We start from the raw sequence: 16,813 nt of genomic DNA on the forward strand, positions 1-16,813 counted from the left end.
ATCAACCAGAAATGATAAATATTTAGAATGTGTCAAATTTTGTAATTAGGAATTTAGAAGATGCTTGTAGGTGTTAGATTTTCTTCTTTATGAGACATAGTAAATTTGATTATTTTCATTAAAAATAACTTTGAAATTATTACCTGGATCATATCAGACATAACTTAAAGGCCTAATTTTGTGATATTTATAGTAAGATTTTTTTTTCTATCTACAATAATTGAAATTTTTTTCTACTTTTTTTTTTTTACTGTAACTTATAGTTCTCGTTGTGTTTTCCCTAAAGCTCATCGCTTATCATAAAGAATTTTAAAATAACTGGTTCAGTAAAACTAACTGTGGGCCCAGTAACTCTGGGGATGGAATATTGTATAAAATGTCAGACTTTTTCTATGCATTGGTTAGCTTTAGTTGCTTAATAGAGCCTATTTAGCTTTTCCCCCACATAGTCAATATTTTATCTTCAAAAAAGGACATTCTAAGTCTGACTAATGCTGAACACACATTTTTATAACTTTTCTATCCTCATTTTGTCTATCATGAAAAGTGCCCCCACATGATTAGGCAGGTGAAAAGTATATTCCAGAAAATGGGCGTTACATTGAAGGGGTTTACCTGGAGTATGAAGATCTTTGTATTTGATTGTAGTCAAAGCCTTTTTAAACTTTTTCTCATAATTGTTATTCCAACATAATTGACTTTAATTCTAGTTCTATCATAGCCAGATCAATATAAGGTAAATGTTTTCATTAATATTTATTTTCGAAGCATATTAATATTTACTTGTTTAACATGTACAAATAACCAGGACATTCAACTATGATTGTAGCAGGTCTGCTATTTTTCCCCCCTTTTAAAAATTTTTTGTTTCCTAGATGATGGAGATTTTGGTATAAAAGAATTCCATTTTCACAAAGCTTGCTGCTAGATCTAATAGGGACAGTTTCAAATCTTTTAAACCAGATTAGAATTAGGGACAAAAATAATTTCCATACTTATTCCTCATTTATTCAAAATTCTTCATTTTATCTGTCATTAGGTGCGTAATATAGAAAATACTCTTGCTAGATACTCGAGATAACAGTACAAAAAAGATGATTTCCATGTTCTCAAAGAGTGTGTTCTTAAGTCATGTACCCTTTTAGAGATTATCTCGGTATATAGTGGAAGATCTTGCTCAAAATCCAATTTCTTCCCGACTGCTTACCAGTTTTCCTAGAAGTTTTTGTTTCAATGATCTGTGTCCCCCAGCAGTTTGGGCTCTCCAGGTTTCCCAAACACTCAATTAATGTGTTCCTTTGGTTCTGAATATGAGTTCTGGTAATTACTAATTTTGAACATTACTGCTTTGTGGTGCAATTTGAGATACAGTGCTGCTCAACAGGTTAACAAAGAAATCAGATGATCTTTTCTCAATCCTCATTCTTTCTTTACTGTTGCTGCATGCCACTTCCCTGCTGTAAACAGAACACAAAATCCTCAGCCTTCCTTTTACCAGACCTCTTCACAATTTGGCACTAAGCAACTTTCCAAACTAATCCCCTCTTTACTTACTTTATTTTTTAGTCAAACTGGATATTCCTTTAATTTCATTTTCCATTGACCTTCGAACATAGTGTTCCCCCATTCCTAGAATCCCCTCCTCAATGAACCAATCAAAAACCATTAGCTAAGCACCTGTGTGTATGTCAAGCAGTGTTGAGTGTAATGGATACAAACAAACAAACAAACAAACAAAAAAACCACCTTAGCAGCTCCTTTCTTCCTGAAGGATTTAAAACATGTTCATGTAGGTAGGTAAGTACAAGATGTGTGCAACATAAATACAAAATTACTTCCCAAATGGGGGCCTAAATCACTTGGGATAATTAGTGAGAAGGTGAACGCTTTGGCCAAACTTTGAAAGGAGCCATCAGTTGGGAGACAGAGCTGAGCACTGAGCAAAGAGATCACTCAGACACACCATGAGGAGGTTAGACAGGGTGATGTTATGTACAGGGAGGAAGGTGAAGAAGAATGATGTATAGGGAGCTGGGAACAGACTATGAAGGGCTTTAAATGGCAGAACACTCCTGTCACTTTTTTTGGAGGCAACATGGAGAGCAGAAGTGACGTTGTTAAATTCGTGCTTAAGGAATGTCAGTTTGATCACTTAGTCCTTAGGTTCATTTTAAGGATCAGTTGAAGTATGACATCTAAAAGGAAGCATTTCCTGTTTTTCCTAGTTGTTAGTACTCCTTCTACCATCAGATTATATTTCATTATGCTTACTTGTGTACGGGCTCACATAATTTGATGTTTAAATTCAGTATTTTTAAGAGTTCCTTGGTAATTTGGAAAGTAATAATAATAAGCTATTATTTATATAGTGTTTTAAGATTTGCAAAGTGTTTGATTTTAATTTGCTTTAGGTTTGATAAAATCTGCAAAGTGATTTATTTGATATTTCATTTGATTAATTTCTAGAGATCGGAGGCTTTAGAAATAGAATTACAAGGGGCAGAGAAATTGGAGGAAGTAGCCTTAGGAGATGATTATGAGCTGTGGAAAAACAGGAAAGTTGTAGATCATTATAAGCTGGCAAGGATGCAGGTTCAAGTGAAGTTTTTTTTATTTAAAGGATTTGATAGACCTGAGTATATTTGTAGATAGCATCAAAGGAACCAATATGATTTCAGAACAAATTTGCTGTTTTAACTTGTGAAACACTTATTATTCTTGAATTTCTGATCTTCATATAAAAATATGACATACCAGGAAGGCCTGGATTTGTGATTTCCTTGATATAGGTAATTCCCAATGAGGAAACTGCCTGTAACTATGCAAATGGACACTTTCTTTGCAACATGAGTCTTAAGAGAGTTGCCTTAGGCTCTGGAAGAGTCCAGGTGTCTTGCCCAGGGCCTCCAAGCCGGTAACTTTGACTTATTCTCTTCAGGTCTCAGGAGCTCTCCTCTGTTTGATCCACACTGTCCCCTTGAAGTCAGAGTTGTACTTAAAGTTACATTCCACAAAATGTCTTGTAACTGGAGGCTTTAGAATAAATGACTGGCCTTATCTAGCATTTGAAGGTTTGCAAAGTTTTTTACCGACATGATTTCATTTGATCCTCACTGTGCTGCTGGGAATAAGGTTGTATAGTCATTGTCACATCACTTTGGTCATTGAAGAAACTGAGGGCAGGGAGTTTAAATGATTGGCTTTTGTCTCACAGCTACCAGCTATCAGAAGCCATTATTGAACCCTGGCCCCTCCTGATCAAGCATTCTCTCAACTGTACCATGCTTCCTTTTAAATAATAATAGGCATTAAGTATATTATCTCAATATCATTTCAGCAAAAAAAAAATTTTTTAATTATATATTTGAGTTAAAGGCTGTATGCTAGGTTCTGGGGATTCAAAGACAAAAAGAAACTTATCCTAGCCTTTCAGAAAATTACATTCTGTTAGCTCAGTCTAAATATCTTTTGCCTTTTTTTGTAATCTCAGTCTTTAGCACAGTGCCTGGTTTAATAGCAGTACTTCTAAGAACATTTGTTTGTTTTGGATTGATTATAAGAAATTTAAGCCCTTTGGAAATTTACTCAAAATCCTTCAGTTTATAATGTACAGCAAACAGAAATCTCTTAAATTTAAATTCATCACTTTTAATTTAAATTTTAATCATTGGGTTATGTTTAATTTAAGGTCTTAGACTTAAGGTTTAGATGCCATGTTACATGGTCAGTTACACAAGGCCAGAGCTGAGGAAATAATGAAATAGCTTTTCATTTTAACCATTAATGTGTAAAAGGCATCGTTTTATAATGTTAAGGGTGCTGTACTGAGTTTCAGGAAGATCTGGATTTTAATAGCATCTCTGACAATTTTGGGGGGCAGCTAGGTTGCACAGTGGATAAAGCACAATGGAGTCATGAAGACTTAACTTTGTGAGCTCAAATTTGGCCTTAGGCACTTACTAGCTGTGTGACCCTGGATAAGTCAGTTGTCCCTTAACCCTTTTTGCCTTGGTTTTCTCATCTGTAAAATGGGAGAAGGAAATGGCAAACCACTGTAATATCTTTGCCAAGAAAACCCCAAATGAGGTCACCAAGAGTCAGACACGACTGAAACTTTTGAATAGCAACTAACCGTTTTTAGCTGTGGGTTGCTTTATTAGAATTCTTGTGGTTCTTTCCAGTTCAGAGGGTTCCTTTGTTGTTTTTTGTCTTTGGAATTATTTCCTTTTATATTTTTATATCCATTTTACAGACTGTTTATATGTTAGAGTTTATTAACACTCTTAATCTGGAGAGCAAGAATATGAAGAGCCTCAACATCAGATCGCATGAGCCTTGGTGGAAGGAAGTGGGATCTCCCAGCCTGAAGAGGTTTGAATTGGGAGAACAACATCATTTCAGTGTTTGAGAATCTGCCATTTGGAAGGGCTAGACTTTCGCTTGGCTCTGAAGGAGAGAGGAGGGGCAGTGGGTGGAAGTTCCCGGTTCTCTGTTAGGATTAACTTTCCTCACCGAGTGTACTGGAAAGGACCGAAGGTCCTGTAGTTCAGGACACAGACTCTCCTGTGAGGGGAACCCGTTCTGTTTAGGGGCTAGATCTAAGTTTGAGGAAGATTGTCCTTAATGTAAGTGTACATTTGTACCTATACAACTTTCACCCTTACTTCTTACTTTGAGGGAAGAACAAATAGAGAAACAAGTAGAACAAGTTCACTATTCTTTTTCTATGTGACATCACAGGTACTTGAAAATGGCTATCTTGTGCCTGTGGTAAACTCCCCCCCGCCCCCAGTCCCTCACTTCTAGGTCAATCTTCCTAGTTTAACTGATTGTATGTCAGGAATTCATTCTTGAATAAACTTCACCATCTTGGTTACTTTCCTTTGGATGCTTTCCATAACATCATAGATTTTAAGCTGGGAAAGATCTCCAAGGTCATCTGGTTTCTCTCCCTCCTTAGATTTATTTAAATGACTTACCCAAGGTCACACAGGTGCTAAATATGAGAGGAAGGGTTTCAACCCATGTTCTCTGACTCTGAATGCATCAGTGTTTCCACTGTATCATGCTGCTTCTCATGGTCTTAAAGTATAGCTCTTGGATGTGAATGCCTTACTCTAAATGTGGTACAGTGAAGGAAATAGTACAATGAGATTATTACCTCTCTGTTTATGGATATAATGCTTATCTAAATTCAGTCTTTTGCTTAATAGCGACCGTTTGATTTTTGTACCACATTTATTGCTGGATATCCCTCTCCCACAAGCTTTGTTACTGAGATAGACAGCAGCAGTCTTGTCACAACCAAGTAACAAATCAGCAGGATCTGACAGCAAATGCAGTGGTCCCCATCCAGTTACCCACCTCAGCAGTGAAGACAGAGAGGAACACAAGCCCACAATTGAGCTAAGTTTTTTTGCTGCCTTTTTACATCATTTATTCAGTGAGCTTTTATATTAGAATAAATATCCCAGATCCTTTTCAGACACACTGATGTTTAGCTGTGCCTCTCACATCTTTTATTTGTGAGATTGGATTTTTGAATCCAGTTCTAAGACTTTACAATTGTAACTATCTAATTTCATCTTATTAGATTCACCCCAAGGGTTCATATTTGTTAAGATCCTTCTGAATCCTCATTTTGTTATGTAGCATGGTAGTTATTCCTCCTAGCTTTTGTCTTATATGTTTGATAAGCATGCCATCTATGCCTGTTTCCAAATAATTGACAAAAAAATTAAGTGTCACCAAGCCAAGCACATATTCTTCCAAGACGATCCAATACCATTGATGATAACGCTGGTTCTGGCCATACAGCTGATTCTGAATAATTTTTTTTTTTTTTTGGACTAAGCTCTAGCTAATACCTCTCCCATCTTTTCTGTAGGCATAGCTTGAGAGACTTGTAGATTACTTTGCTAAAATCTGGTTAAGCCAAACCTAATGTGTGGTCAGTTATTCTTTGTTACAAGAGTTTTATGGGTAGAGGGTAAGGGTTGATATATATTTATTTGGCTATCTGTGACTATGCTTTGAAAAACAAGGTGTCAATAAAACTTTAAAAGCACATATAATATAGGTAAACTAAAACATTCCCGTTAAAAAAATAAAATTATTTAATTTTACAGGACCAGTTCTTCAGGAAGTTGCACTTTACTTTTCCAGATATTCACAAATGAATCTTCCCTTTAACTACATGATCTAGAATTAAAATTGAGCTTATTTGTCTATACTTTTGTTGTTTAAATTTTTGTAGCTTTATAATAAGGCATTGAGACATCTGAAGAAATCTATTTCTGGGATATACAGGCAATTGTTGCTTTCTCCTTTCTTTAAAGGTTTCTTAAATTTTTTCTACTAGCAACCCCTTCAGCACTTCTTACTAGAGAAACTTGTTAGTACATTTTATAAAAAGGACTTTTTGCATTAGTCTTACTAAGGCATTTTACTAGTACAGTGCACACTTCTTCTGTCATATGCAGTTAGTCTGACTTCCAAACATTATGCATAACACACTTCAAATAACAATACTGCTACCAGAGTATCTGCCCCCCAAAGCCTGGGATGCCTGTATATAATATTTGAAGTATTCTGTGCGCATCAAAGAGTGGGAGTACGGATGTCAGGAAGTGGAAGAAAGAGCAGTAAACAGTGTGGGTACCTTGGGAAGAGGTGACTTAGTATTTTCCAGTGATAGCTTAAAACAGGAGTGGGGAACCTGTGGCCTTGAGGCCACATGTGGCCTTCTAGGTCCTTGGATGCGGCCTTTTGACTGAGTCCAAGTTTTACAGAACAAATCCTTTTATTAAGGGGATTTGTCCTGTGAAGTTTGGATTCATTCAGAGGGCTGCACTTTAGGCCTTAAACCGACCCCCCAGGTATCATTTATATTCTTATTAAAAATATCTAATGGAATCCCATGATGGATAAGGTCTTCATTAGCCTTTAGCTGTCCCAGGACCATACTAATACAGCCCAGTGAGGCCCTCTGCTGTGATACTATGCTACCTTTTCTGAAATGGAAGACTAAACAATTTTTCCATGATGTTTGCTTCGCTCTGCATTTGCTTCCCTTCCCATGTATGGCAAGTCATACCAGTATAGTTGCTAATTGGGTTTTGTAGTTACCAAATTACTGCAAGTAATGTTGCACAAAGGTGGATCCAGTATGCTTCCAAATCAGCTTGTCAGCCGTTGTGGATCTTTCCCAGTATATAAAAAACTATAAAATGAAGGGGTTGGATTAAATTATCTAAATGCTGTGATTATGAGATCCTGTATTATAGTGAGCTCTAAGGGCCTTATGGGCTAACATAATGTCAATAATGACTGGTTGTAACCAAACCTTCCCAATTCTTTTTTAAGCCCAATTTCTCTTCCTTTTTTTACTCTGCTCCCCCCCCTCCACCTCCCATTGGGAAAATGGGCCAGAAATGAGGAAATCTGTATTTCTCTAGGACCTCTTCTGTTATCTGTTGTGTTCTCTCCCCCCCCCCCCCTTCCCCAATAGTATTCATATCTGCCAGGTTTTTGTAATACTCAGATATCATCTGAGCCTGGAAAATTAGACTGATCAAGGACAGCTAGGTATACTATTGGTATGTGGCAATGGTGAGTATTAACTCACCATTAGCCTTTTTTCCCCCTTAAATCTAGAGACTTTGTAAGTCTTTTGTCAACTGTTGTCATTGTCCCTTATATCTTTAACATTTCTGTGGGGAAAAAATTAATATCTCTTGGTTTTATATTAGTTTGATTTTCAAACATATTGTTCCCTACAGTCATCCCTTTTAACAAAGAGTAAAAAAGAGAAGGAAAAAACGGTTTAGCAAAACCAAATAGTCTATCCACCTTCTCACAGCATGCAGTGCTCCAAAGCTTTAGTGCTCTAGGTAGGGGGGAAGAGGGAGGTTTTGTATTGGGAAAAGAGACCAGCATTTGGAGGAAAAAGGAAAAGCCTCATTCTGAAGATGATGTGACTTAAAGGAAAAGAGGGACTGAGGCAGAAGTGAGGACAGAGTGTATGTAGGGCAGTTGGAATGTCATGGTTGAGGAACAGAAGGCCACTTTGGCTGGATCACAGAGGAGAGAAAGATGTCAAATGAAATGATAGTTTGGGACTAGTTTGTGAATCACTGTCTTTAAAATAGAAACAGAAGAATTTATATTTTATCAGAGAGGCAGTAGGAAGACACTGTAGTTTATTAAGTGGGGGAGTCATATGGTCAGATGTAGGCCCAAGAAAAATTACTTGGGCAGCAGGAGGTATGATAGATACCCTGGAGTAGAGTGAGGCTTGAAGCAAGGAGACCAGATGATCTTCTAACAACCTAGTGGTTGTTCCTCCAGTCTTCAAGTTACCATGCAGCTCCCATGATTTCATCAGGAATGTTTAGATTCATTTGCACACATAGCTGGATTATACTCAGTTTTGCTGGGTAAGTTATTTTTGTTTGTAAACCTTCTGGAATATCTTACTCCTTTGCCTTCTGGAATTTTTTTAATTGTAAGCTTCTGGCTGCTATGTAGTGATTCTGACTATGACTTCTCAGTACTTGAGTTCTTTCTGACTCCTTGCAGTATTTTTTTAGCCATGAAGCTTTAGATTTTGACTGTTAATGTTCTTTGGAGTTTTTATGTAGGGATTTATTTGAAGAAGTGACTGATAGATTCTTTTTGTTTCTACAGTGCCCTTTGGTTCTAAGATGTGGGTAATTTTCTTTAATGATTTCTTGAAATATGACGTCTAGGCTATTTTTTTTTGTCACGACTTTCAGATAGTTCCAATGACTATTAAATTTGCTCTTTTGTGTTTTCCAGTTCAGTTGCTTTTGTCTTATAAGATATCTTAGATTTTCTTCTATTTTTTCAATATTTTAACTTTGTTTTAATATTTTTTGTTTTCATGGGATCATTGGCTTTTGTTTAGTTATTACAATTTTTAGATTTTGTTTGAGCAAGATTTGTGTACCTCTTGTGACAACCTGTTAATTCCCTTTCCAGTTCTTTCTTTCATAGCTCTCATTTCTTTTCTTGTCTTTTTCCTCTTGTGCTCTCATTTCATTGATAAAAATAATTTTAAAACTCTCATTTCATCTCTCCTAGGAATTCTAGTTTAATTTGTGTCTAAGCTGTGTTTTTCTTTGAGGCTTTGTTTATAGATATTATGGAGTAATTTTCTTCATCTGGGTTTGTGTCTTATACCTACTACCACAATAGCTTTTTATGGTGGGATTTTTTTTTGTTTGCCCATTCTTCCAGTTTACTTCCTGATTTTGGACTTTATGTTAGGGCCAAGTTTTGCATGACCAGAAGTTAGTCTTTGTGCTGCTTTATTGAGTATTTTATTATTCTAGGGTCTTAGGAAAAGGTCAGACTAGGATGCCTTCAAGCTTTCAGTGCTCCTAAAGCAATCTGATCCAGGACAGAGTCTAATTACTGTGCCTGATCTGACATCTGCAAGTTCCTGACTAGGTTTAGGTGTGAGCAACCCACAATTAGGAGATGTGATCATATTGTTTTTTTTTTTTTAAACACAGTGTAGATATATTCCATTCCTTTCACGAACCACAGCATGTTTTGCAAATCAGTGATTGTCTGTTTATAGGTTTTGTTCCAATACTAATTAAAGTTACAAGTATTTTAGTATGTATATAGAGCTTTTTACCATTAACCTCTTCAGGTTACATTCCTAGGAGTAGAATTTCTAAGTAAAAGGGGTATGGTCACTTTGGTCATGTGCTTTGTAGAGGCTATCTCAGGGCTTAATAGTGTAATTTTAAACTATTAAAGCATTACTACTTCTCATAATTGAAATTTCCTGTATTATAATCATTTCTATTCCTTGTTTGTTTGTTTTTTTTAAGAATTGACCCCTAGCCACAGCCTTTTTGTTCCCTTCCAATATTTTTTGCAGTATGATCTTTAATCCAATCATGTATCCATTTCAGTTTTTTGTGGTATAACTTGGTAATCTCTACTAGATTGTTTTTGGTAATTCTTGTCAAATAGGGAGTTCTAGGTTTCATGAAACACTGGGTTCAATTATTTCTTATTTTTCCTCAACCTAGTCTGCTCTCCTTTTCTGTTCTTAAAATAATACCAAATAGTTTGATTATTTCTTTATGATTTATTATGAGGCCTGGAATTTCTATTCTCCATTCCTACTTTGAAATTTTTCTTTTGATATATTAGATCATTTGTTCCTCCAAATGAACTTTGTTGATTTTTCTAGTTCCTCTCTTCCTATTTCCTATCTTCCTTCCCCTCCCTTGCCACACAAACATACACATACACATCCTCACACCCACACACACCCACACCCACAACCATCCACCTGGCCTGGCACATTAGACACTACATAAATACTGGAGGTTTGGTATAACACTAAATTTATAATTGAATTGAGTTACTACTGTAATTTCTATTATATTGGCATGGCCCAGTATGAGTACTATATATCCCTCCAAGTATTTTACATTTTTTATTTTTTAAGTGTGTATATGAAAATATTATGTGCTTTTGTAGAATGACTCCCACATGTTTTATGCATTTTAAAAGTTATTGGGGCTTCTATTTCTATTAATCCCTACTGGATTTTGATGGTATATTGTAATGCTATTTTATGCAGGTGTGTGAGAGCTTATTTTGTAATGGCCTACTTTACTGAAACTGTTAATTGTCACAGTTAAGTGGAAGGTTGGAAGGATTTGGGGTGTGTTTTTGGTTTTCATTTTGCTTTTGCTCTTTTATTTTGGGTTTTTTTTTTTGGGTGATACCTTGAAGATTTTCTAAGTAGACCATCATATCTTTAGCAACTAGGGCTCATTTTATCTGCTTGTTGCCTATTTATATGTTTAATTTTTTTCTCATCTCATTGCTTGTCTCATAACATGCCCCAAATGTATAATTTTCTTTATTGAGAAACATTTGAATATCACTTATTACTTTGTTGATAACTTACATGATGTAAAGGTAGTGATGACCTCAGTCTTATAGCTTTAATCATTTCAGGGAAACTTGAATTAGAAATTTTTGTTACAGGGTTGGGAGAAAATGTTTTTTAAGGGAAATAATGATGTATTATCTATCTTGTATGAAGATTACATCACTAATATCCTGTCAGTAAGACAGGACTTTGAGTTCAGCAATAGTGATAGATTTGCTTTGGTCTGAGTACATTTGCCCTGTCTTCCATGGGGGCAGAGAAATTTTCAAGTGTCCATTTTGGGTAAAAAGTTCAGTCAGTGGCCGTTGAACTTACAAATACTACCTTTGTTTTGTAGCTCATAAGAGCTGAATCGAGAAAGAAATAGAAGCACAAATTTTTGTCATATAAGGGGAGGTGACCAATTTGTCATTTGCTACCTTTGTAGCAGTACAGTAGGAATATAGTAGGAAGCCTTAAAAACAAAGCCAAGAAACATGCCTGCAGAACAGGTGTGTATCAATACAGGTGTATCTAATAAATTCAAGTTTTTTTGAGAGGGTGAGGGAGGAGATCACAGGTGATGGTAAAGATAAGCCAGAAAAGAACAACAAAAAAATTAAACAACTAAAATATGTAGAGCTTGTTAATTTTAGTTCAGTTAAGATATTGACAGATATTATTCTGGTAAAAGGCATAATTTTTGAACTAAGCCAGAATGAAGATTTTGAAGATTGGGAAGTACTTTAAACACTCAGGAAGATATCACAAGATGGCTTTTGATTTAATCTGTTGAACAGTGAGAAGAGAGAAAACAGAATTCTCATTAACAAGATAACGCTGGTATTTCTCAAGTTCTTCTCTTTTCCTTGGGATTCTTTGTTTAGAAAAAAAATACTATTATTACATATTATATTTGTAGCATATAGCAAGGTCATACTCCAGTGATGTTCATTTACTTAGTTTCATTATGAAGGAAAATATTAATTCATGTGATTGGCAAAAAATTATTAGAGGGAAGATTGATTGGCCCCCCCCAAAAAAGGAGGGAAGATTGAACACTGGAACAACACACTATGGGAGAGTTTGAAATTTTGTATGTATAACTTTTGTGGATACTTTAAGAATTCACTTTCAGTGACACAGAAGAGAACAGGTCCTAATGACCTCTTGGTTTTCAGTTGTGAGATTCTCTGGTTTACCAGTTGCATTACTTTTTTCCAACACACAGTCCCTCTGCTGAATGATGGGGAGGTAGGCAGGAAAAAAACCTTTCTGTATTAACAAACTCAGCATGGCAGGAGTTAAAATAACTTGGTTCTGATAAAGAACCATTTAATGTTAAACATGGCCTTAAAGATCATTAGTTTGCCATGGAGATACTATACACTGTTGGATTTCTTTATATAAAATGCCTACTGTATGCCAATCAGATTTATTTTCATCTTTTAGTATATAATGGATTACTTGCTTCTTATGTAGACAAATTCAGTGGAAAAACTTAGTTTCTATATTTCTTTTTCTTTTTCATTTTTTTTTCTTTTTTTTTTAGGCAATTGGGTTTAAGTGACTTGCCCAGGGTCACACAGCTAGTAAGTGTCAAATGTTTGGTCTGAGGTTGGATTTGAACTCAGGTCCTCCTGACTTCAGGGCCAGTGCTTTGTCCACTGCGCCACCTAGCTGACCCCGTTTCTATATTTCTAATAATAATTTAAGGCTAAAGGATTTTCTTATTTATCTAGGTATAGGCCTCAGTCTCAGTCTTATCCAAATAGACTATATTGATCCTTCACAAAATATGTTCTTTAAACAAGCAGTTATTAGCTTACCATGTTTGCAGAGTATTTTCTAGTTTGTAAGATATCACCCCTCTTCTGTAGATGAAGAAAATGTCTCCCAGACAGGTTAAAATAACTTGCCCCCAATGTCACTGAGCCAGTAAAAATGGCAACAGATCTTGGACTAGAAGCTCAAGCTTTTTGACTTGTTCTTATTTTATCATAATGAGGTATTGTGAGGCAGTTTATGCTTTGTAGCCTTTTCCTGTAAGTTCAGGAGAATAATCTCACTTAATACTCGTATCTATTATTTTTATAGACTTTACACTTACACATATAAATATCTTTGTCATGTACATAATATTATAAATGCTCAAGAGTTGGGAGGAACTTTAGAGGGATTTTGTTCATCTTGCCCCTGCCCAGACCAAGAAATCTCCTACACCATGTCTGACATTCAGTCTCTGCTTGAATCGCAGGCTGCTCATTATATTATGAGGACTTCTATTTTGCATTAAGAAGCTCTGTTTATTAGGAAGATATTCTTAAATGATACCAAGATTTGTTTCTTTGTAACTTCTACCCATTTTTTTCTATTTTTTTTTCTGAAGCTATATAGAAAAAGTCAATTTCCTTTTCTGATGTGATTGTTCTTTAACAGTTGCCGTGATTACTCTCGCTCTAGTTTTTTTTCTCTAGACCATATTTACTTGTGGTTTTTCAAATCTTTTTCTGGTCACCTTTCTGTGGTGCTTTTTATTTTGTGTCCCTGTTAAAATGTGTTATTCACATGTTCTTAAACCTACAACATAGTGTGAGGGTCCATTGGGCTCAAAGAGATAGTATGAGGAAACAAAAACAAACATCTTAGACCTCTGTTTTCTTTGTATGTAAATATACATTGGGTACGTGCACACATAATTGCTTGTATGATATATCCCTTGCTAAACATATTTATATAGTATTCATGGACTTTCAAACCTCAGTAATCAAAATACAGTATTTCATCCAATTAATATTTGTTTTGTATGTAGATTGACAGCTGTTAATGGTTTTTGCTTCTTGGCTTAATCACATGTATTGATAACTTAAAAACTTATCTACTCTCAAGGATCTTTTAAAGCAAAAGAAAGGGCCGCAATAGAGCCTGATAGATCTTAACTGTAATGGTGCTAGTGGGCAACTCTACATTTAGTTGTGCGATGTAATTTTTAATGAACTAGTACTGAATAAGGGCAATATTATAATTTTTTGTGAAATTATGTTATATGACAAGGTTGGCATTATGCGATAAGTACCCAAGAAATGTTAACCTGCTTGTAATAAATACAATTAATAATGTACATAAAAGAATGAAATTAAGCTAATTTTCTATCAAAAAGATTTATTAATGAACAGCAAGTGGACAGCATAGATTTGATGACAGGAAGGTTGTATCCAATCTGAATTACTGAGTGACCTAGGAAGCTTGCTCAGAGGGATTACAGAATAATTATGTTAATATGCAATTATCACCTCATTTCTTCTGTAGTAACCTCAAGATGTAGTGTAGTAAGGGTGTTATAGCAAGTGCTGATAGTTTGCAAAAATACTGATGTTTGAGATTTCTGAGACAATAAGTCTAGCTTGAGGCTTATAAGTGATGATCTGTCATCTTGAAGACAGATCTGACCTTTGTACTTCTCTTTTAATGCTTACAGTGTATGACTACAGGCAGTTATAGCTGCAGAACTCATTATGATTTTCTAGAACCTGAAGTATGTTTTTATATGTATATTAAAAATCCCATTTGCAACTTTTTACCCACTATGAATTAAAAAAAAATTCTACTTAGGAAAAAACTTTTAATCAAACGACTCCTTAAGGACGATACTTAACTGGTAATGTACAGATATAATTTGATAATTCACATCCTTATTTATAGTACTCCAATTGATAAAGTAGTTTAATTGAACTTTGAGACATCATATCTAAACTAGTTGTATATTTGTTTTAGATGTATATGTGTATGTGTGTGCGTGTGTGTGTACATATATATAAACTAGTTGGAAATTTATTCAGCTTTTTGAATCAGGTTTTAAGAGTTTATTTCAAATGTTCTTTGTTGGTTGGCAGCCCAGAAAACTACAAATGTTGATAAAGTTACACTTATTATTGTACAGGAGATAATGTATTGGGTTTTGTTTTCTTTTTTTACTCCCACTATTAGAATTAACTTTCATAATGAATGATTTCCTAGGTATTACATATTGCATAAGCATTAGTGATAGACATATAAGGAATAATCCTTTGTAAATGATAAACATTTTTGTTTTGTTTATCATTGCATCAGGTTTTGAATGTGCTATGGCCTTCATTCATTTTCAGTGGGATCACTTATTCTAACAACATAAAAATTAATTCTAAAGTAGTTAAAATTTTTTTGTAAAATAATTTTTTTTTTGTTGCTAAAACTGTTTAATGAATCAATTCAATTTTGTTATTTTTTCCTTCTATTTGTAAAGATTTTGTGCCTGGATCAATCTTACTTTATAAGGAATAGCTTGGATATATGGGAAGATTATTAATTTGGAGTGAATTAGCCATCTTTGCTTATGCATAATAATTACCTAACAGGTGAAAGAACAAACTCTTGAGCTATGTCATTTTACAGTTCAGCAGATATTCTAACTAGAGGTAGGTGTTATAAGCCTCAACTTTTAGAGAAAGAATTCTGTATGTATTCTGCAGATTGAAAGATGGATTATGAACATTTATTTTAATATATATTTGAGCAAAACAATTTGCTATCTTTTGATGTAAACTTGTGGCAGGCTTTCATGAAACCATTCTGATAATGAGGACTGCAGTCTCCAAGTCACCGTGATATTTTCATGGTTTGCCACCCTGCTGTTCGGGGGGTACCACTGAAGTTGCTTTAAATGGGAAGCGTCTGTTCCTTCTCTGAACTCCTAACACCAGAACAGATGGGTAGAACATGGAACATGGAAGGTTTTACCTCAGAGGTGGTAACAGTGAAGCCACTCATTAACACTGAATTTACCACTTCGTTAGCAACGTTGCTTCCTGTTGAGAAAAGCTAATACAGGCTCTCAAATTGACTGAGCATATATTTGTCTATCCCCATTATTAGTAATAAACTAGAATAGATAGTATAAATCTTCTATACCCAAATAGGCATACCATGTGTGCACATATTCATACATATTTATTTAAACAAAATATCCTTAATACTGCCTTTTAAAGATTTAGGATACTATTGCCCTTGTGAGGACTGTTTGACTTAATTTTAGGAGTGATCACTGAATGGGTAATAGTAATATAGCCATTGAATTTGGTTTTTGTTTTACTGACATTTGCAGTACTCCTTCCTAACACATGTTTGTGCTTCCCATTTTTAACTTCTGTGTATGCGATGTAGAAACTCCTGCTGGGTGCTGCATTAGCGCCATTTTGGGGTGATAGCATTGAATATGATCTTATTGAAAGTCTATTTTTCTTTCCATGGAAATTTGCCAATCTCATAACAGCAGAGAACTTTGGGACTTAGATGGGGGTACTTAAAAATGATTGGTCTAACATGTTGAGTTTAAAGAAGTAAATATTTTTATAAAGTTGTGTTAGTATCTTATATTGTCCATTTTTTATATAAATGTACATTTATTGTAGATCATAGGAAGGAATAGAATCACTAAGTGCTTATACTTAATTATAAAATTTGCAGCCAAAAAAACCCTAGAGATTTCCCACTTATTTTCCCAGTTTTGTTTTGATCCATTATGAAATATGCCATAAAATTGTTATTTATGTCATTTGTTTTGCTTTCATGTAAGAATAAGTTTGTAGTCTGTGGTCTTTGCTATTTTTACATAGAAATAACTAACTTATACAAATAAAATTATATATGCTAGAAAACTTAGAGGTAAAGTAGATAATGCACTTTGTACTGTGTTTCTTGAAAAAATCACTTTATACAAATGTAGACTAATTTTTAATTAGAAATCTATTTTCATGGTGGAGAACTAGATTTGGAACCACTAGACATGGGTTCAAAGCCCAGCTCTGCCACTGTGACTGTGGTCAATTTCTACATCTGTAAAATGAGGGG

At 34.9% G+C, this 16,813-nt stretch overlaps 1 protein-coding gene across 2 annotated transcripts in view; it reads left to right on the plus strand.

Moving 5' to 3' along the window:
- The window catches only part of ZNF644 (zinc finger protein 644), a 90,875-nt gene that overhangs the window by 45,101 nt on the left and 28,961 nt on the right, over positions 1-16,813 (plus strand). The window contains exon 1 of one of the 2 annotated variants that reach the window (XM_027838130.1): positions 15,319-15,381. The exons of the other annotated variant lie outside the window; for it this stretch is intronic. The gene's annotated coding sequence lies outside the window, so the exon portion shown is untranslated. Of the gene's footprint in view, positions 1-15,318; positions 15,382-16,813 lie in introns of those variants that run through there. 2 annotated transcript variants of the gene reach the window in all.

This window comes from Vombatus ursinus, unplaced genomic scaffold (assembly GCF_900497805.2).
Source record: "Vombatus ursinus unplaced genomic scaffold, bare-nosed wombat genome assembly UNPS02014825.1, whole genome shotgun sequence".
NCBI classification, from domain to species: Eukaryota; Metazoa; Chordata; class Mammalia; order Diprotodontia; family Vombatidae; genus Vombatus; species Vombatus ursinus.